The sequence below is a fragment of the Carassius gibelio genome, chromosome A3 (assembly GCF_023724105.1).
Source record: "Carassius gibelio isolate Cgi1373 ecotype wild population from Czech Republic chromosome A3, carGib1.2-hapl.c, whole genome shotgun sequence".
In the NCBI taxonomy this organism is placed as follows: Eukaryota; Metazoa; Chordata; class Actinopteri; order Cypriniformes; family Cyprinidae; genus Carassius; species Carassius gibelio.
This window is the reverse complement of record NC_068373.1, coordinates 3,607,632-3,631,257: the sequence shown is the minus strand read 5'-3', so window position 1 is coordinate 3,631,257 and position 23,626 is coordinate 3,607,632. Positions and strand designations below refer to the sequence as shown.

General features: G+C 36.6%; 1 long non-coding RNA gene across 1 annotated transcript; it reads right to left on the bottom strand.

Annotated features, from left to right (window-relative positions):
- Positions 1-10,476: 10,476 nt before the first annotated feature.
- LOC127944147 (uncharacterized) lies at positions 10,477-13,801 on the bottom strand. The gene is made up of 3 exons (XR_008150282.1): positions 13,621-13,801; positions 11,565-11,958; positions 10,477-11,393 (listed from the first exon to the last, which is right to left on the bottom strand). It is a non-coding gene; the product is annotated as an uncharacterized LOC127944147 (long non-coding RNA).
- Between the last annotated feature and the right edge of the window lie 9,825 nt (positions 13,802-23,626).

The window sequence follows — 23,626 nt, the reverse complement described above, 5'->3', positions numbered from 1 at the left end:
TCAAGAGCTAAACAAAAAGTCCTGTTTCATTACAAAATACAGTAACTTTTATAAACTTTATACTATCACCACAAAATTTTAATTAATATTTATTAAAAAATAAATATTTCCTAAAACTGAAACTTAAATATATTATTTCTATAGGCTATATAAAACAGAAAAGAAAAAAGACTAAATAATTAGGCTGAATAAGCTGATTTATAGCATGTTAAATGGTGGTTGCCTGTCTATGAATGGTACACCCCTCTAAGCTCACAGAAGTAGTTTGACCCAAGTCCTCAGCAGCCAATGACATTGACCTCTTCAAACTGATTTTTAACGCGTACTTCACGTGTATTTCACATGAATTTAACACGTGAAATACACGTTAAATACCCGCTGATTTTTCACGAGTAAACAACACGCATTTAACGCGTTAAATACGTGTTGTCTACGCGTGAAATACACATTTTTAACATGTTGTTGACGCGTTAAAATTCACGTGTATTTGACCCTCTTGGCCTTCCATACACATTAGATATAATGAAGGGAGACGTGAAAAAAGGACATCGTGTACTTTATCACAGAATACTTGTTTGAAAGCTTTCTATAGATATATCTCTCATGTCTCTTCGTTGAGTATTCATGGAGTTACAGTTCATTTTAATGACGTGTTTGTAAATGAAGATCAGCGAAGACAAAAGCTGCAGACAGCGCACCTTGTTTGTTATCTTTATTTTATAAGTGCACAAAGTTTTGTTGTTATTATGTTTGTATCCAAAAAAAAGTAGACCCTTTACAGATTCGATTGATGTATTGCTCTTATCTGTACGATTAAAACTGAAAGTGTAATTTAAGTAATTGTTGGGGTTATCAGGAGAAAATGACTCAAAAAGGGTATATGCATTAATCGACTCCAGAGTTAAAAGGATGTCGTGACTTTTTTTCCTTCCAGTATTCATAAGCTGTATCACGCTGTCAAATTATATTTCATTTTGCACACATAAACAGTTCAAAAACACCTGAATTCTGCTCTTGTTGTGTTCTAATGGGTGGATTAGTGCAATTCGCTGTGATATTATTTTTGGAAGCGCTTAAAAAATGCTGATGAAGCGCTCATTTCTCTCTCGTCTTTCTCGCTGTTCTTTGGCCAGAGACATAATTTATAAATGAGATCTGACCCGGTAATAATAACATATGTTGGTTTAGCTTGTCAGTGTGAATGAAATGTGTTGCCTATTTATTTGTCCGATCTCGCCCCGAAACGCGGCTGTCATGTGGACTTGAAGTGTTCAGAGAAATACATCGCGAGCTCGCGGACATTTGGCTGCCGCGAATATATCATGTTATTACTTTAAACAGTTCAGAAACATCTGAATTTAGCTCTTGGTGTGTTCTAACATGTGGATTGCGTGCAATCGCCGATATAATTTAATAATAAAAGATCTTAAGAATAAATTCCCTCGTTGTGAGCTCCGTATAGACAATGCCTGAGCTGAGAAGCAGCGATTCTCGCCTTTCTGACTGCTCTCTGCCCAGAAATAAATTATCAATGAGGACTCCCAATCGAAGGGTTGTGGGTTCTAGTCTCGGGCCGGACGGAATTGTGGGTGGGGGGAGTGCATGTACAGTTCTCTCTCCACCTTCAATACCACGACTTAGGTGCCCTTGAGCAAGGCATCGAACCCCCCAACTGCTCCCCGGGCGCCGCAGCATAAATGGCTGCCCACTGCTCTGGGTGTGTGCTCACAGTGTGTGTGTGTGTGTGTTCACTGCTCTGTGTGTGTGCATTTCGGATGGGTTAAATGCAGAGCACAAATTCTGAGTATGGGTCACCATACTTGGCTGAATGTCACTTCACTCACTTCACTCACTTTAAAAGTGAAAGTAAACCTTAGATCGGGTATTGCAACTAGGGGCGCAATTTTTCTTAGATAATGTAAGTCTATGGGTAATGTATTTTGACATTTAAAAATTAATTAAAAAAAAAACTTTAAAAAGATATAAAAAGATATAGCACACACCACCGCTCTATCCCGCAGGTGTCTGCCGAGTTTGGGGCTTGTGGATTTAAAGCCCTAGGAGGAGTAGCGTTTAGAATTTCTGTCAGAAAAATAATAAGAAGAAAAAGAAGAAGTTTAAATAGCATAACAGTATGTTGGCTTGTTGCCAAGCCAACATAATAAAAAAAAAAAAAGTTTAAATAGCATAACAGTATGTTGGCTTGAAACTAGAAAAAAAAGTTTGTTGAGACAAACTTTAAGTTGGTTTGAGAAAGCCTGACGAGAAAGTTTGAAGAAGTTTAAAGAAGTTAGAAGTTTATTGCTTAAAGTTAGATTGAAAGATTAGTTGAAAGAAAGAAAGAAATATTAGTTAGAAAGAATGACAGATAGATTAGTTAGAAAGAATGATATAGATTAGTTCTAAAGAAAAAATGATAGATAGATTAGTTTGACAGAAAGAATGTATGTGACTTAACATGTTTCTAGCATGATTAGCAAGTTACTAGCATGTTGTTAGCATTACTAGCATGTCGCTACCATGTTTCTAGCATGACTAGCATGTCGCTACGATGTTTCTAGCATGTTTCTAGCATGATTAACATGCTGCTAGCATGTTGCTAGCATGTTTCTATCATGATTAGCAAGTTACTAGCATTTTGTTAAAATGACTAGCATGTCGCTAGCATGTTTCTAGCATGATTAGCATTTGACTAGCACATTGCTAGCATGTTTCTAGCATGATTAACATATTTTTAACATGTCGCTAGCATGTTTCTAGCATGACTAGCATGCGACTAGCATGTTGCTAACATCATTAGCATGTTGCTAGGATGTTTCTAGCATGCGACTAGCATGTTGCTAACATCATTAGCATGATGCTAGCATGTTTCTTGCATTATTAACATGCGAATAGCATGTCGCTAGCATGTTTCTAGCATGATTTGCATGTTTGCTACCATGTTCCTAGCGTGATTAACATGTTCCTAGCATGTCACTAGCATGTTTCTAACATGATTAACATGTTGTTAGCATGTTTTTAACATGTTTCTAGCATGATTATCATGTTGCTAGCATGTCGATAGCATGTTTCTAGCATGAATAACATTTTGCTAGCATGTTTCTAGCATGATTAACATGCAACTAGCATGTTGTTAGTATGTTTCTAGCATGATTAGCATTGTTGCTAACATGTTTCTAGCATTATTTACATGTTGCTAGCATGTTTCTAGCATGATTAGCATGTTGCTAGCATTTTTCTAGCATAACTAGCATGTGACTAGCAAGTTCCTAGTTTGATTAGCATGTTGCTAGCATGATTTTACCATGATTAGCATGTTGCTAGCATGTTTCAAACATGACTAACATGCGACTAGGAAATTGCTAGTTTGATTATTAGCATGTTGCTAGCATGATTTTAGCATGATTAACATGTTATTAGCATGTTTCTATGATGACTAGCATGCGACTAGCATGTTGTTAGCATTATTTTAGCATTATTAGCATGTTCCTAGCATGTCTCTAGCATTATTAGCATGCGACTAACATGTTGCTAGCATAATTTTAGCATAAGCATGTTGCTAGCATGTTTCTAGCATGATTAGCATTCAACTAGCATGTTTCTAGCATGATTAGCATGTTGCTAACATGTTTCTAGCATGACTAGAATGTGACTAGCATTTTGTTAGCATTTTTCTAGCATGATTAGCATGTGACTAGCATGTTGCTAGCATTATTTTAGTATGATTAGCATGTTGCTAGCATGTTTCTATCATGATTAACATGTTGCTAGCATGATTTTATTATGATTAACATTTTGATAACATGTTTCTAGCATGATTAACATGTTTCTAGCATGTTTTTAGCATGACTAGCATGCGACTAGCATGTTGCTAGCATGTTTCTAGCATAATTAGCATGTTGCTAGCAAGTTTCTAGCATGACTAGCATGCGACTAGCATGTTGCTAGCATGATTTTAGTATGATTAACATTTTGCTAACATGTTTCTAGCATGATTAGCATGTTGTTAGCATGTTTCTAGCATGACTAACATGCGACTAACATGTTGCTAGCATGTTTCTAGCATGATTAGCATGTTGCTAGCATGAATTTAGCATTATTAGCATGTTTTCTAGGATGATTTTAGCATGATTAGCATGTTGCTAGTATGTTTCTAGCATTATTAGCATGTGACTAGCATGTGTCTAGCATTACTAGCTAGAGTTGGGTCTGAGTCCACCTTTGTCGAGTACGAGTCAAGACCAAGTCCACAAACATCGAGTCCAAGTCCGAGTCCGAGTCCAAAAGGGGCCGAGTTGGACTCAAGTGAGAGTTCTTAAAGGCCGAGTTCGAGTCGAGTCTGCCCGAGTCCAGAAAGTAATTAAATTAAAAAAGATTATGAATTGGTATTGTACATTTTTACATTCTATTAATATTTTAAACTTTCAACCCATTAAACCAATGGCAATATAAAAATTTATTAAACAAAATACCACTGTTACATCTAGTCATTGCCATTGAACATTTTTATTTTATGTCAACAGAACTAGTTTCCTATCAAAAAAGGTTTCAAAGGTTTTTATTGTATTACAAGTGCATAAAAATACAAATGAACCTGTTTTATTATTGTATCACACTATATTGTCCTCCAGTTAAAGCTGACATTTCAGTTATTTAATGCCTCTCCCCCACATTTGACAGAGGTAAAGTGCAGCCAATGAGGAGATCCTTAATGATGACATTATGAATTTCACGGATCACCAGTACACTGAACCGAAAACCGTTTCTTTCGGACGCGTCCGATTTGAGAACCGATGAACTGATGATACTGCGCATGCGTGTAATTTTTCAAGTATTTTTTTAAACATTGGAAAGTGTGATAAAATAACTAATATATATATATATATATATATATATATATATATATATATATATATATATATAGTTTATTTTTTTTTTAAGATACATGTTTCTAATCTGTATATTGTAAATTATGTATGGGCCAAAGGGGTTTTCAGGGAAGTTGGACAATAATTAAGACTCTAAAGACTCCATGTTTAATATGAATAAGGTATGATTTATGAAATATCTGTACTGTATTTATAGTTAATGTTGACAGATTCACAAATTGAGTTTGTAGTAAACAGAACATGAACACGAGTAGAGCAGCTGATGATACTGAACTGCAGCACGTGCCGGTTTGAGCGATTCTCGTTTTCGAGTCAAGAATTGGTTGCATCGGTTTTCGGATCATCAGTAAACTGAACCGAAAACCGTTTCTTTCGGACGCGTCCAATTCGAGAACCGAGGAGCTGATGATACTGCGCATGCGTGATTCAGCGTGAAGCCGACTGACTCACAGCGCGTCTGAACCGAACTGATTCTTTTGGTGATTGATTCTGAACTGATTCTGTACTAGTAATGTTATGAGTGCGGGTAAACCGAGGGCTTGAATGAAGGGCAATCTGACGAAACGTAAGTTCATTTAATAACAAATACATGGCAATGGATTATGTATAGTAAGTGGGTCATGGTTTCTGCGCTGATGACACCTAATTTATTTACTTTATATCTTCAAGACTTAAATCCTCGTATGCACATTATTGCTGTTACTGTATTTGGGTGTGTTGTTGCAAAACATAATTGTAAACTTTTCATGATTATGAGGTTTTAACTGACTGAAGTTATGATTAGTGACTTTATATATTTGAATGTTTGATAGACTTGATGCCATAACGTCATCGCCAATGCCAGTCATTACGTCGAGCGTAAAAGAACCGGTGAACTGTTTTTTTCAACTGGTTTATTGAATCAAACCGTCCGAAAGAACCGGTTCGCGGAAACGAATCGAACTTCCCATCACTAATCCACATTGATATCCAGTGAGTGGTGCGTGTGTTTCGTCTGCAAGCATGAGATGATATGCTACTGCTGCCTGCCGGTGTGGTGCAGTAAAATGACAGAAGGGGAGACATTCATTAATTTATCATCTCAATTTTATTCTGGTTTTATTGTTACACATGACACGGACTCGACTGTACTCGGAATATTTTCCGAGTCCAAAATGTTCAAGTCCGTGTCAAGTCCGAGTACAAATTCACCCGAGTGCGTGACAAGTCCGAGTTCATTCAAAATTGGACTCGAGTCCGAGTCCAAGTTCGAGTACCCCAACTCTATTAAACAGTTCAGAAACATCTGAATTTAGCTCTTGGTGTGTCCTAACGAGTAGATTGCGTGCAATCGCCGTTTTAAAAGGTCTTAAATAAGAATGAATTCGCTCGTTGTGAGCTCCGTGGAGAGACCAGCAGCTGATTGTTCTCTCATCTTTCTGACTGCTCTCTGCCCAGAAATCAATTATTAATGAGCCCTGACCCCTGTAATAATCAGATATGTTGGTTTAGCTTGTCAGTTTGAAGGAAATTGTATTATTTACTTGTATTTTAAACCAATGCAAAAGTGAAAGTAAACAAAACTCTGGGTATTGCAACCAGTAGGGGCGCGATTTTTCTCAGACAATGGAAGTCTATAGGAATTGATATTTAAAAATTTATTTTAAAAAAACTTTAAGTCTGATCAGTCTGAAAGATATAGCAACAAGCACCGCTCTATCCCGCAGGTGTCTGCCGAGTTTGGGGCTTGTGGCTTTAAAGCCCTAGGAGGAGTAGCGTTTAGTCTCAGAAAAATAATAAGAAGGAGAAGTTTAAATAGCATAACAGTATGTTGGCTTGTTGCCAAGCCAACATAACTAGAATTAAAAGTTAGTGAACTAACTTTGATGTTGGCTTGGCCATGGGGCAAAAGAGCCACAGGACTTGTGTGCACAACATTCTTGAGCTGCCCCACTGCAAAAAAAAAAAAAAGAAATACACCTGTAATATTTTATTTCCATGGTCCCTTGCTGTTCTTTTTTAATAAAAAGCCTGGGCTATGATAAAAGCTACGACAGGGTTGTCTAGCTGGATGTGAAATAAGTCATGCCTATTTTTCTCGTGTATGTATTTCACAGTCCTGTCACTGTCGCGTTGTGGGCAACGACAGACAAGTTAATAGAAACAATGCAGTTTAAATCAAGGTGATCATAAGGGGTCCAAGCACAATGGTGTGTATAGATGATGCAGTTACACATTGGACATGTATCTTTTCAAGTAAATTATGAGTCCTATTGTTAGTACTATTATATGCACAACATGAAAATAGATAACTATCAGTGTCCCTTCTTCACTTTTTCAGTAATGTGTGATAACTTGATAAAAATATTGGCAATACTATTAAAATCTGATCAAATTTAATGGTATCTAGGAGATTATCGTTTTTGCATAATTACTATATTGGGTTTTATGAAAGTTTATAAAAAATTATGAATATTTATTCTTTTTTTATTTATGCACATAAATGAAGTTTTTTCAAGTCTTTGAACAGATGAGGTGTGCTATATCTTTTCTAACTGATTGGACTTACGGTTTTCATAAAAATAAATATTAAACATAAAAAAAAATCCCATAGACTTTAATTGACAGGATTTTCAGATGAGCCAAGCTCCAAATCCCATTAGAGTCAATTTAACTTTGCTTCTGTGAACTATTTCTAATCAATTTAAACTCATTCAAACTCATGTAATATTTCAAATTTATTTATGTGCATAAATATACATTTATAAATATTCCTTTTTTTTAAATAAATTTAAATAAGGCCCAATATAGTAATAATGCATGAAAAAAAACTATAATCTTCTAAATACCATTCAATTTGATCTTATTTTACTGACAACATATTTCTCAAGTTATCACACATTACTGAAAAATTAAAGAAGGGACACTATGTAAGTTATCTATTTTCATGTTGTGCATATAATAGTACTCACAGAAGGAATACATAAATAGGCAATTTATGTATTCACTTGTATGAACTGCTTTGTCTCTGAATATAGCTTGAAGTATTTAGTATTTATCCTGTGGCGCCATCGTGTGGACAACATACTGAAAGCATCTGGTAAATGCTGCCTCTTTTAATATTCAATCCAGCATCAATACCTATTGTCGATTTATTTTCAGTTTATGTTCACGTGGCTGTTTTCATTTATATTCGCCAAGCTATTATGAATTTTGAAATAATCGTGAACTTGATTTGTCCAATCTACCGACGAAAAGCTAGAATCACTGTCCTCTGAAGCTGGAGAGATAGATGTTATTTTCACCTAAGACAAAAAGAACACACAGGCACTCATTTTGATCTCTATATTATATTCTTCTAATTGATTGGGTTGATTCGCTGCACTGTTTTAATTTAAAAGGCTGTCGTGACTTATTTTCCTTCCAGTATTCATAAGCTGTATTGCGCTGATATTTCATTTTGCATACATACACAGCTCAAAAACACCTGAATTCTGCTCTTCTTGTGTTCTAATGGGTGGATTAGCCATCTTTTAAACCACATGCCTTGTTCTATTTCTTACAGTACACACAGTGCATTTCTCCGTCTTGTAGCAGGGGTTAAAGTTGCCCCGGTGCAGGTTGTACAGTGGGACATTTAAAATTGTTAAATTTGTACTGAATGTTTATTCTATTTATTTATTTGTGCTATTTACATAATGTTTACATTTTTTTAAGTTTGTTTTTGTTAATTTAAAATAGCACTGCATAGTCTTCACTGTAAAATAAAATACATAATCAAACCAAAATGTATTCAGACACCTTCAGCATTTCTCAGATTATCACAGTTTATTTGCAGTAGTTTAGAAATCGGTAATAAAATATGACAATAACTCAGAAAAAATTCATCTTTATAATGTTGGATAACTTTGATAAAAAGATATGTAATGGAATCAACCAAAACTTCAGGCAGCTGTCAGTATGACAATATTTACACAACTATCAATACTTTGTTGAACAGTTAATAAGCAAGCAATGCTTAATTTGGTTCAGTCTGTGGTGTGAAAAGGTTGCATTAGCAATTAAAGAAAGAAACACTTAAGCAAAACATGGTCAGGTCCCTAATTTTTTTTAAATCTATTTCACTGGTAGCCTACAGTATAAAGAATTTTTGGGTATAATATTTCACAGATCACTATTTTGCCATTCTCACTTACATAAATGAACTAATGGCCTGCACACTAGTAAAACAATTCTATCTGATTTTTGGATTGACTTTGCATAAATTATTGTACTACAAGGTAATTCAATCAAGAGCAGTGATTGATTTACTTTCATTTTCATACATTAAAGACACTGCAGCAGAGCTAGTAAATTAGACGCGGTCGCCTTAAGAGACAAACGCATCCATTATAATGATACACATCCGATATTTTTGCAACTCTTTACTTTTACTTAAGACATAACCACATACTCTTTCGAACACACTTTCCAACACGGGTATTTCGACATATTTTGTATGTATTTGTTGTCAGTACAAAAGCAAGAAGACTCTGAGACGCGTCTCTGCTTGCGTCCTGAACACCAGAACACTGCAGTGCTGTATTGAGCTCTTTCGCTTTTCGCTCTTTTTTTCTGTTTATTTAAACTGCGATTCGTATTTGTTTGTTCAGGAGCAGGAGGACTGAAGGAGAGCTCGGTTCAGTGTTGCCGTCCCTGTTCGCGAGACGCGGCTCTCTCTCGCACCGAACACAGCGCGAGTCACCAGCTGCTCAGTTCAGCTTTCCCGCAGAGCGGGGCTGAAGCCAACTCGATGTGTTGAATGCTCGGAGCACGTTATAAAACGTATTCTTAAAATACACATTTCTGTTTTAATAAATGCTCATATTAAATCATAGCATAACACATAAGTAGGTAAAAAAATAATCAGTGATGCATATGCGACCATTTTGGTCGCAGTGTTCCCTGCTTTACCATGTCAGGCTGTGAATTCTCTTCAAGTGTTCAGAGAAATACATCGCGATGTTATTACGTTAAACAGTTCAGAAAAATCTGAATTTAGCTCTTGGTGTGTTCTAACGGGTAGATTGGGTCTTAAAGGTAAGAAGATAAGGTCTTAAATAAGAATAAATTCGCTCGTTGTGAGCTCCGTGGAGACAATGCCTCCAGCAGCTGATTCTTCTCTCGTCTTTCTGACTGCTCTCTGCCCAGAAATAAATTATTAATGAGCCCTGACCCCTGTAATAATCAGATATGTTGGTTTAGATTGTCAGTTTGAGGGAAATTGTATTATTTACTTTTTTAACCGATTTAAAAGTGAAAGTAAACCAGACTCCTCCCCCCTTAATCTCTCCCGGGTATGGGAACTGTAGGGGCGCAATTTTTCTCAGACAATGGAAGTAATATTTGTTATAGACTGTTGTAATCATGTATTATAGAAAAAATAAAGCGTTAATACCATTAAAAGGTTTTAAGATGATGCGATCAATAGCACAAAAGACCAGATTGCGGGGCTGTTGTGATACTTCCATTTCTACTTCTACACATGTAGAGTAACAGTACATAGACATTGATTGTGGTTACTTTAAAAAAAAATTGTCATGAATAAGGATTCATAGTGTCGTTTTTTACTATGTACTTCGCAAATAAGTGTGTAGTTAATGGTAGTATAGTGCATAATTTAAGTGATCAAGCTTTTTAAGTGCCATAAGTAAGATTTAGTTTTGTTTCCAAAAAGTAGTTTTAATATACATTTTAGAAATGCAAAAAGGTTACAAAAATGCAAGAAATTATGTGTTTAAATGCAATAAAATGTACAAGAAAGGTATATATTAAAAAGTGCAAAGTACAAAAAAATGAATGGACATAAAATGAAAAATTCTAAGAGTCCAGGTTAAGTAAAGCTTAAAGTAATGCTTTGACACCAACGACTCTGTTGTTGATATGCTCCACAAGAATCTTCATGGGTAATTGTTCAATGAGACTGGTGAAGTTTCCAGTGTAAAACTCTGCCGAAACTGTGTAGACTTCATCATCAGTGCTAAGAAGAGTGTAGGTGTCATCTGCTTGAGATACTCCCAAAACTTCGATTTCTTGTTTTGTCCGTGGAGTTTCCTTAATTTGTAAAAAAAAAGAAAAAAAAGAAAAGAAAAGAAAGTCAATATTATTACACCAAACATCTTGGTATGTGTAATGTTGTTTGTTTCTAGTAATTGTGAGATTTGTATAATAGGAGTGTATAATTTGTATTGTATTTGCTTGTGTGTGTTACATGATAGATAGATAAATAGATATACAGTGTGTCTTTACATTTTTGTAAAGATTGTATTATGATTACCTTAACAGTTGTGTACCGAGAAGAATGAAAACGATCCTTCCTCGAGGCACCTTGTCACCATAAAGGTGGGTGATCTCTACGTCATCTCCAATGTGTAAGCCACAAAGAGCTTCTTCTTTCCACAGGGAGATATCAAGTTGATCAGGACCACACAGCAGCTTTAAATTTAAAATGGAAATCGAGGATCGTGTCATCCTCACTTTTTGTAGCTGTGGAAGTACAGAGGCGGTGGCAAAAATGTTAAAAGATAAGAACCATAATAAGTTTATTTTGAGCAGGGACAAGTATATATATATAACGTATAAAATGTATAGTTACGTGAAATGTATTTTTGCAGAAGTAGTATGAATAAGAGAAACAGAGTGATAAAAGGTACTCACTTTTTTCACTTGGCCTTGAAGAGTAATATATCCATGCATAAAGTACATGTTGTCTTCGTTGCCAGATATGGGTTTAGAGGGTGGACAGAGTGCATCTTATGTACGAAATTTCTGTGTTGCTGGCCCGACTAGTAAATGTGGTAGCCCATCTCTGGTAGAGACGGTCACATTCTTTAAAATGTAGCTAGCTCCCTCAAATTCGGGGTCTGGGCCAGATCTTTTGTGTAGGTAGGTCAAGGCATTATTCGTGAGGGCACAGAATGAAGTTGTCCTGTATGTTGCAGGTTCAATTTTAGACTGTTGTGTGTATATAAATGTTTCAGCTTTATTTATCACACGGGTCTGAATGCATTTGCACGTAATTCTTCCTGGACGAGTATATGGAGTAGCCATTCTGGGGGCAAAAAAGTAGAATAAAGTAAATAAAAATAAACTACAGCAAAACTAAAGAGTGAAATTGCAAAATCTGGCAAAGATTTTTTAATAGTGCGTTTATTTTGTTGGTAGTATGTTACAAATGATTTGAGGAGCATAAAAAAATGCATGTAATAGTGTGTTGTAGTGAACCAAAGGAAGTGATCAGACATTTTATATAAGTTAGCTAATATACATTAATAAAAGGTACATATATAATGAAAATGTTATTTGTGGGCGTACATGCAAAATAAGTATGAACGTGTTACTAAAAGATCTGTAATAGTATGAAAATGTAGCCTACTTATAACGTGGGAGTACAGAAGGTAACGTCAAACAATGGGACTTTTAGTTTGACATGGCTGATAAACAGTTTTGAGTCCAGTTCAAAATCGACGGAGGAAAACAAGTTATATGATTTCAAGTATTGTGTTAAAAGTAGCTGTACTATAAAATATTTAAACATCGTAAACTGTGGATTTGGGAAAGAGAATGGAATTAAAAGCATAATGCAGCAATGTGCGTGAAAAGCACAGATAAGCGGATATGGAGAGGGAACAATAGCGGCGACGCCGATATAGGCAAACGCAGCCTATATGTTAAGCAAATGTGTGTTTTTAATGTTATAGCTGTTTAAGAGTAAAGATTTACGAATTACAGTGGCCTTTACTGTGAAACACTACAGCATATTCAATATAAAAATAATAACAGTAAGACTTTCATCATATACCGTGAACTGCGCTGTAAAGATAATGGCGCTTGGTAACGTTACTGCTTTATTGAATATATGGTTAAATGTGGTATGTTTGTTAATGCATCTGTATAAATGTTTAATGGTTATGGACATACCTGTCAAGTATCCCGTTTTGGCCGGGAAAGTCACGTATTTTACCCTTCTTTCCCGCCGTCCTCCCGTATTAGTATTTTCCCGTAAATCTCCCGTATTTTATTTTTTTAATTTTAACCTTCGTTATTAATCAAATAATAATAAAAAACCCATTCCCAATCTGAGCTCTGTCACTAGTCTCGCGATAACTGGCACCTGTAGTAGCCTGTCCCGAGGGGTGTGTGAGGTCAGATGACATGAGTTATAACGCGGGGAAAACAACAACAAAAGAAAAAACAGAGACGGATGATGGATGCTACGATAGAGAGTGAAAGCACACCTGCCAAAAAACCAAAACCCATGTGTAAATATCGTGATAAATGGGACAGCGAATTTACTTTTTTAAAGAATGCAAAGTCTTCAACAAATTTGTACAACAACTCACTAAAAGAGTAAAAGAAAAGTTATGAAAAGAAAAGCTGTAAAAGAAAAGCAGTAGCCTACGAAATGAAAAGAATGTGTGGAATGAAAATAAAATGTAAATGTAAAGACAAGCAATGTTAAATTAACAGAAAATATGCTAATAAGCCTTTAAATAAATGCTCTTCATATATACCAGTTTGTGTTTTCATTTGGGCTATAACACCTGTCTTAAAATGTAAGGGATACTGGAGCTTTGTTGGGGTGGTGGGACTGCTCGCGGTGGGTGCCGGAAAATTTCCCTTATTTTCAAATCCAAAACTTGACAGGTATGGTTATGGATAGAGTGATGCAAAATAAGCCTGTTACAAAATATGTGAATAATCAAGGACTTACCTGTGAAACGGATTTCCTGCTAGTGCGTCTAACTCCGTACTGAATGAGTTTGTGAGTGATGAGGGCAGAGATATGCAAACGGGCCCCATGCGGTATTGGGTCCTGATAAAAAGGCCGTAGTAGATTTGCCTGACTTTTTCTTCTTCTTGTTAGAAAGAAGAAACATGCTGATAATAAAGAGAGCGCCTATCGTATTTAGCTTTCAAGGATAAAGGATTTAAGGGGAAGTCGTGGCCTAATGGTTAGAGGGTAGGACTCCCAATCGAAGGGTTGTGGGTTCTAGTCTCGGGCCGGACGGAATTGTGGGTGGGAGTGTGCATGTACAGTTCTCTCTCCACCTTCAATACCACGACTTAGGTGCCCTTGAGCAAGGCATCGAACCCCCAACTGCTCCCCGGGCGCCGCAGCATAAATGGCTGCCCACTGCTCCGGGTGTGTGTTCACAGTGTGTGTGTGTGTGTTCACTGCTCTGTGTGTGTGCATTTCGGATGGGTTAAATGCAGAGCACAAATTCTGAGTGTGCTCTTAAAATGATTAACTTAAATGATCAGGCAGCGGCGAACTTGGGTCATACTTCTAACCAGCAGGTGGCGGTAATGCACCTTGAAATTGTCTTCAAAATATACAAGAAGAAGAGAAGGGAAATACACCTTTGAAGTGTCTAAGCTGCCGCAAATCACAGAAGAAGAAGTGAACGGATCACGAAGATCTAGCTTGGATGTTTGGAAGCGCCGGTGAGTCGTATAACAATATTAAAATGCAAACTTTTGGATAATACAAATAGGCTAATTGTTGCACATGTGCTAAGTAATAATGGATTTTTTTTGTATGTAATTAAGCATTATTAAGGATATTTGTTCAATCTGCTTGTTTTTAGCATACAGTATGTTGGGTGTATTTTTATCATACTATGTAAGGTCGTTAAATTATTTAGGTTAGTGAGGTGAAAGAGAAGAAAACAAAAATATAATCGATCAGCAAGCCCATGGATGTGGAATAGATGTGAGTCAGGGGGTTTGTGTTTTGCCTAAAATGTATCAAAAGTGCATTGAAGTTTTTTTAGCCACGTGGATACACGCGGAGTCCTATCCAGCTGCGGTAACAAAGGTCCGGACCTCGGGAAATAAATATTTGTTAAAAATCACATTTGTTCATCAATTGACTAATGTGCTGTTTAACAGTCCTCATATACATGTCTGCATGTATATTTAAGTTTAGAAGAATGTTTAGGGTCAGTATTGAAAGCTGCTGGAGTGAATTAGGTCTGAGACAAAGCTGTGAGTGAGAGCGCAGGAGCAGCTTTTGTGTTGCCAGATCCAGTTGTTAAAAGCGTCTTTGGACTTGTCTTTTACACTTAATTTGAAACTGTAGAAAGTAAATAAACTGGACATTTAAGTTTAGGATTAACAGTTTATTCATAGTATTATTATGTTTACCTGTAAGTTAACTAACTGACAGTATTCAAATGAGCCGATGGGCATTTTATTGCTGAAAGGATATCACATTCAGTAAGGCAAAAAATTAATAAATGATTATGATGATAATAATAATAATAATAATAATAATAATTGGCTATCAGTTCCGAATATTATCAAAGCTGTCAAAGCAATAGCATATAACACTAGTGCTGAGATTTTGTAAAACAAGTAGGTTACAGAATGAAAAAAGATTGTAAACACCAACCACGAAGAAGTCATGATATTTCATTGTAAATTGTAGGTCTAGTTAAATTTTGACAAAGTCATGTCAAAAACATTCAAAAGAGCTGTATAGAAAGTTATCATATAGCATGTGTTTTAATGAAACTACAAATTATACTATTTTATGTCCCTAACATATAGCAATTGTGTGTAATTTAATTGAACAATTGTTATTTCTCCATAATTAAAATATTTTTTTTACAAAAACCTGTTCTGTTACTCATCGAGACAGGAGTCTTTCCGTTTGTTCAAGTTTCTATTTACCAGTTCTGTGTGCTGAAGAGACGGACTGCCTTTTGTTATTTATAATTTCATTAAAGACTGTTATTCCTGTCATCTCTGCTTTTTGGATCCTTCATTTACCAGCGTGACACAAGTATTGCATAAACATAAATGTATCATATATTGAAGTTAGTTTAAAGTGAATTGTGATGTTTCACCCTCAGTTGGGTAAGTAATTGTCTTATGTATTAAATGAAAACTGATGTTAATAGTGTATAGTATTTTTTTAATCAATGTACTTTATTTTGTAAAAAAGAAAATACATAATTCTTTTATATCTTAATTTTGTCTGTATGCAGTTAAATGTATGGTTTTAAAATGTATGTTATTGAATGTGCATTGAACATTGTAATTAACATGTTTTTTTGTTTACTGTGTCTGTTTGTCCCAACCTGTCCTGTCCTTTCCTGTCCGTACCTTGATATTTTCAATCAAATCTTTATCTTGCTTACGAATTTAAACTCATGCCTCTGTTCTTTTCCATTCTTTCTTTTCCAACTGACAACTGGCCATGCTCATGCTACTGCATTGCTTTGCTACTAACCTTTTATGCACCTAAACTACGCTTGCCAACGCATCTTTGAAAAGCGGTCAGAAAAATTACCCAAATACTGATCTTTGATCACCTCTGAATCAAAAACACTTGATATTGCAAAGAGAAATCTTTGACCCTGAAACATAATCTGAAAACGCAGGTAAGAAAACAATTTGAGTTACAATTTCAGAAACCGTGAAAGAGACATGTAAATGTACTTTCATCTACACTGTATTTTCATTTACATTGTCTTCAAGGATCTCTGATTTGAAGACTTCGCCAACTTAATGGCATAAACAATAAGTCACATTACCTTTGAGTATTAGATATTTTATCTGTATATATTCAGTAACGTATTATTAAATACATTACATATTTACCACGTTTATTTCCTAGTGGTGAAACAACACCATGCCAAGAAAAGGAAAGAGGAGTGCATCTCAGAAACAGCGCAGAAAGCTTGAAGCTGCATCAGATGTTAGCAGTACCAACTCTGTGTCAGGTATGAATGATGCACAACCGTATGTTTTGTCTATAAGGGCATCACATTGTCAAACTGATCCTAGGTACAACCTTTACTCGCGAGGCCGGCAGTGTACTTGCAATTCTTTAATCTTCCTAGCAGTCCATCAAGAAAGTAATGTGCTAAGCAGTAGTGATTTAGACAACATTTTACAGAATGGGGATGCAGTTTACACTACAGTTAAACAAACACTGCAGAGCAAAGGACAATTTGTGCATAACTTTTTAAGCTTTGATGAGTTACCGAGCACAGTGGAGATAAACTCAGAGTTGTATACCATCATAAAACATCCTAGAAGGTTCGGATTTCTAAGAGATACACCTGCACTAGGTGATTATGAAAATCTTGCAAACACACTGCAATGTCTCAGAAGTGATGTGAACGATGCTTTGCTGTTAAGTGGACATTCATGTATTGCTGTGTTTAGAGATCGGTCAGGGAGGTTTGGTTATTTTGATTCACATTGCAGAACAATTGACGGCATGATTACTGATGAAGACACAGGTACGGCTTTAATGCTGACGTTTTCCTCTTTAGAAGATTTGATAGAGAGATTGCTATTAGTGTTGCAAGCAGATTTGATCTTAGGAGACCAAGATCAGTTTGATCTGTTGCCTGTTTCATTTGTAAATACATTAATGGAAAGTTGTGTACATACTCAGCTTTGTGTGACCAGCCCTGAGTTTGAAAGGAATACACAGCCATCTGTCTCTCCTGAGAACACAGGTCTAAACAACAATCAACATTTGCCTGGCATTTCACAACTTCAAGATGTTCAACAGCTACCCGAGGAAAGGTTCACCCAAGCTAAATCAACTAAGATTAACTTAAATGAGCAGTCAAAGAAACTGAACCAGCATCAAAAGAGAAGGGCTTATCATATAAAACAGCACAAAGAGCTAGCACAAAAGAAACACGCAAATGAGAAAAAACAGACTTTACATAAAGTCTATGACTATAAAAAAAGTAACAAATACAGGCAAATACATAAAGAAGCTACGAAGAAGACCTATTGGAATAATATGACTTACAGGGAAAACCACAAACAAGCAATGAAACTTAAGTATAGAAATACTGATGAAAACAGAGAGAGAGGAAAGATCAGGATTACCAGCAATTACAGGAATATTGCCAAATTTAGAATGAGTCAAAAAAACTATATGGTTCAAGATTATAGGAAGGACAAACAATTCAGAGAGAGGCAAAAGAAATGTATAAATCAAAAGTACAGGACCAATGCTAAATATAATGAACAGCACAGGAGACATATAGTTGAAAGATACTTGAAAGATCCAATTTTTAAGCAAAGGAAAAAAAAACATTATACAAATCAGTGCAGAAAGGATTCTGAGTTCTATGAGAAAAGGAAATTAAATTGGAATCACCGATATCACAATGATGTACAGTTTAGGACCCGCCAAAAAATGTATTACTTATTTAAAGTACAAAAAAAAATATCTGCTTTTAACGAAATTAGCAGGATTCAACAGGGAAATACAGAACAATGGATCTTATGCGCCAGCAGAGAAACATACAACAAAATAGCCAGTCTGACCTAATACAAGATGCAGGAGTTCTAAGAGCTTTAAATACTTTTAGAGATGTTGTTAAACACGGACCAACGTTTGTCTGCACATGCTGTGCCAGAGTGCTCTTCTCAAACCAAGTACGTCTTTGTGATCGTGGCCGATATCAAAAGAATCCAACAGTTTCTTCAGTTTGCTTAAGTGGAAACTATGTTCACATCTGCTCTGACTGTCCTGATCAATGTGGCTTGGAGAACAGGAAAACAGAATGGATCTGTCACTGTTGCCATACAACCTTGATGAGAGGTTTCATGCCAGATATCGCAATAGCTAATATGCTTCAGTTCACTCCCATTCCTGCTGAACTCAGTGATTTGAATATTCTTGAGAGACACGTTATTGCAAAGTACATTCCCTTTGCTAAAATTATCACGCTTCCGAAAGGTCAACAGAGAGCTATAAAAGGAGCCGTAATATCAGTTGCATCTGAAGTGGAAACAACAGTAAATAGTTTACCAAGACCAAGAACTGAAGCTCAGATGCTAACGGTGAAGCTAAAAAGACGTCTGGGGTACAAAGGTCACTATCAGTTTCAGACTGTGAATATGCATAAAGTTTTGTCTGCTTTAAGAAAACTAAAAGAAATTCATTCAGAGTATAAAGATATTACTATAAATGACACAGTCTCAGAAGAAGAAATGTTTAATCAGAATGAACAAGGAACAAATGAAGTCAGTGCCCCTAATGATGAAATGGATATTGAAAGCAGCAGCCAAACTGACAACATTGAAGGAGTGAGCAATGAAAATCAACAAAATGATTCAAGTGATGACTCTGAGAATACTGAAGATCAGCCCTCTGGTCTAGCATTGGATACATGTCTTCAGCCCCCAGATCTTGGCCAGCACTTGTTGTCCTATGAAGATGGAATATTTTGTATTGCCCCAGCAGAGAGAAATACACCTATAACTATGTTTAAGATTCCTAAATTAGAATCTTTGGCTTTCCCGGTGCAGTTTCCTGATGGTATGAACACCATTGATGAGCCTGATCGCACAAAACGTGTCTCCCCTAGCAGATACTTTAATGCAAGACTGTTCTCTGTTGACAATCGCTGTGCAAGAGACACAAACTATATCTTCTTTGCTCAGTTTGTCACTGAAATGCACATGGCCACATCTAGTATGTCTGTTCAGCTGAGGAAAGCAAAACCCATGACCCGTGATGGACGCAGAATAAACTGTTCACTGCTGCAAGACAAAGAGGAGTTAGAAAAGCTTGTGAATAATAAGGAGGCAACACGTTTCATGCAACCATTAAGAGGGACTCCAGCATACTGGGAGAAAACTCTCCGTGACTTGTTTGCTATGTTGAGACAACTGGGCACTCACACATTTTTCTGTACGTTTAGTGCTGCTGAGATGAGATGGCCTGAAGTCATAACTGCTATTAAAGCACAACAAGGTGAAAGTGTGAACTTCTCTGAATTAGACTGGTCTGAGAAATGTGAAATTCTGAGAAGTAACCCAGTCACAGCCATGCGCATGTTTGAGAAACGAGTTGAAGCCTTAATGAGAGATCTAATCATGTCACCTGCTCAACCTATCGGTGAGGTTATTGACTTTTTTTATAGAGTTGAATTCCAACAACGTGGCTTTCCGCACATTCACTGCTTATTTTGGGTGAAAGAAGCTCCTGAATTTGAAAAAGATCAAGATCAGGATGTTTGTGATTTCATTGACAATTACATCTCATGTAAATTACCAGATCCAAACAAAGACCCAGAACTGCACAGAATTGTAACGGAAGTACAGGTTCACAGTCGAAACCACTCCAAGTCCTGTAGAAAAAACAAGAAACATTGCAGATTTGGATTTCCTAAACCACCCATTAACAGAACCACGATAACTCGCCCTAGACCTCCTTCTGAAGATGAATCACAAGACCAAGATGAATCAATAGAAGACCGAGATCATGGTACTGTTGAAAAAGCTAAAGCTCAACTTCAGAAAGTGTGGGATCTACTGAATGATTGCACTCAATGTTTGGAAACCACTGTACAACTGCTTGATAGAGTCAACATGACTTATGAAGAATATGAGAATTACATTGAGGTTCTGTCTACATCAAATGTAACCATTATGGAGAGACAACCACAGGACTGCTGGGTTAACGGCTACAATCCTTTGCTGTTAAGAGCTTGGAATGCAAACATGGACATACAGTTTATTCTGAATCCTTACAGCTGTATCATGTACATTCTTTCATACATTTCAAAAGCTGAACATGAAATGAGCAGTTACCTAAACCGAGTGATAAAAGATTCAAGCCACGATAATCTGTCTGACAGTGAGTGCATGAAGCAGGTCATGAATGCCTATTCAAAGAACAGAGAAGTCAGCGCTCAGGAGGCAGTTGCTCGCACATGTAGTCTGAAATTGAAATCATCATCACGCACTGTTCTATTCATACCCACTGATGACAATGCTGTAAAGATGAGTTTACCCATGAGGTACTTACAGACCCCATGGATGATGACATGGAGAATGTGTGGATGACAGGATTGCCAGACAAGTACAAGGCAAGACCAGAAAGACCTGAATTTGAGAACATGTGCATTGCTGAATTTGCAAGTGAATACCGCATTGTTTATGCTGGACAGACAAAAGGTAAAGCTGTTTTCAAAGCCACTTCAAAACAATATGGGACACATACAGAAAAGAACAAGAGGGAAACCTGCTGTTATCAGATTTGCTCGTTTTTCACAGCAGAAAAACACAGAAAAATTCTATAGAACACTTCTAAAACTTTACCTACCATATTGCAGAGATGAACAGCTGAAGTCCACAAGATTCCCAACATATGAATCATTCTATGCATTTGCTTCAGTAAAACTACCAGGCACTGATGACCTGCAACGTGTGTTCGACATTGTGAAAGAAAACCGTGAAAAATATGAAAAACATAATGAGACCATAGAAAAGGCAATTGAAGAATTTGAACAGAATGGTCCAATTGAAGATGCATGGAGTACATTGGCACCAGCGAACGAACTGATCAGATTGGAGAGCATTATGGAACGTGAACCCACTGATCCTAATGAAGTAAATGAGCAGGATGAAATTCCTGAATACACATCGTCAACCTCTCTCAGTAACACAGCCATGCCACTCATGGAAGTTTCCCAGCTAAATCCAGCACAGATTCGCAAAATGTATCAGAGCTTAAATCAGACACAGGCGTCTATATTTTATGCTGTGCGCGATTGGTGCAAAAGATGTGTTTCAGGTGAAAAACCACAACCGTTTATGTATTTTTTAAATGGAGGTGCCGGAGTTGGTAAGTCACATGTGATAAAATGCATTTTTGCAGAAGCAACCAAAATCCTGCGTAGGCTTCCATGCACAAGAGATCTTACAGATATTTCCAAGCCAACAGTTCTCTTAGCTGCACAGAAGAGAACATGCACACATCTTAATTATTGATGAAATCTCAATGGTGTCAAAACAGTTGTTTGTCTATGTGAACTGGAGACTGCAACAGATTAAAGGAAACCAGAAGCCTTTTGGTGGATTGTCCATACTTGCTGTTGGAGATTTTTTTCAACTGCCACCGTTAGGAAGAGCTAAACCACTCTGTGTGTATGAAGACCATGTGCTGGACTTTTGGAAGGATAATTTTCAAATGATAACACTGACGCAGATCATGAGACAGAGAGATGATCTTGCATATGCTGAGTTGCTCGACAGACTAAGAGTGAAACAGAATAAGGACCAACTGACTGATGCAGACAAGTGTATGTTAGAAAACAGTCACAAGATCCTCCCCTGAAGAATGTCCCACAGATGCATTACACATCTATACAACCAATAAAGAGGTTGAAAACCACAACACTGAAGCTATATCTTCGCGCTTTTCAAATATTATTAATATTAATGCGGATGACTACAAAAAAGATCCACGAACAGGTGAAATGAAAAGGCAAGCTGCCCCATGTAAAGGAGAGAAATGTGACCTTCTCGACACACTACAGATTGCTATTGGTGCACGAGTGATGCTAACCAGAAATATTGATGTAGAAGATGGCCTAGTTAATGGTACTTTTGGCAATGTGGTAAAAATAACGACTCGGAACCGTGACAGTGTTTCATATGTGCAATTAATTGGTTTGCATTTGGATAATGTAAATGCTGGACAGAAATATCGCAAAAAAGCACCTGATGGAGATGACACAATTGTCTATATTGAAAGGTCAGAAGAACCCCTCAAAAGAAAGGGTACAGTGAGAAGACAATTCCCCATGAAACTTGCTTTTGCATGTACTGTTCATAAAGTGCAAGGCATGACAACTGATTCTGCTGTTGTATGTCTGAAACATATATTCGAACCAGGCATGGCATACTTGGCACTCAGCAGAACAACAACACTCAGCGGTTTGTACGTTACTGACTTTGATGAAATGAAAATCTTCTGTGATCCTGAAATAAGTTCGTCCTTGGAAAACATGCCAAAAGCTGACTTTCGTAACATTCAGCCCATCCTACACACACTGCAAGAGTCAAGTCTTGATTCATCTTTGAAAATCATTCATCACAACACAGAAGGACTGCAGTGTCATATGAATGATTTAAAATGCCACCATGAGCTACTATTGGCTGATGTTTTGTGTTTAACTGAAACACATTTGTCTGGCTCAGCTGTTCCTGAGTTTCTCCAACTGAATGGTTACACTATGTACAAACGAAACAGAAGTGTATCTTACACAAACTATTCACATTTGGCTAACCAAAAAGGTGGAGGTGTAGCAATGTATGTGAAAACCAACTTAAAAGTTCATCCTCTGATGTATATCCAGAATGTGACAGACTTAGAATGCTTGGTTTTAAAGGTAGAAGCTCCTAAACAAGCACTTATTGAATCTAAATGCCCTTTTGACATCTCTAGAAATCTTTGATTTCAAGCATGTTATAATATGCGGAGACTTCAATGAAGATCAGTTATCCCGTGGCAACAAACCTATTCTACGTTTATTTCAAGAAAAAGGTTTTAACCAACTTATTAACTCTGGGACAACAGAAAACGGGACTCTTCTGGATCCTTTCTTCATAAGCGGCGCACACTCTCATATCAGGGCAGGTGTACTACAGACATATTACAGCTATCATGATCCTGTGTATTGTATTTTAGAATAGAAGCAACTTTTTTGAACATACAATAAATAAATTTTTATAAAACACAACTTCAACACTTCTGTAAGATTAATATATTGTTTTACGATAAAATATCAATAAAGAGTTTTCTTTTGTGTCTGTTTCTTGTGTGCATGTGTGCGTGTATGTGTTCAACATATAGTGTGTGTGTGTGTGTGTGTATGAGAGCATTAGATAAGGAATGAATGGAGAGTGAGTGTCCTTTCCAAGGATCGCCACCTTGACGTGGT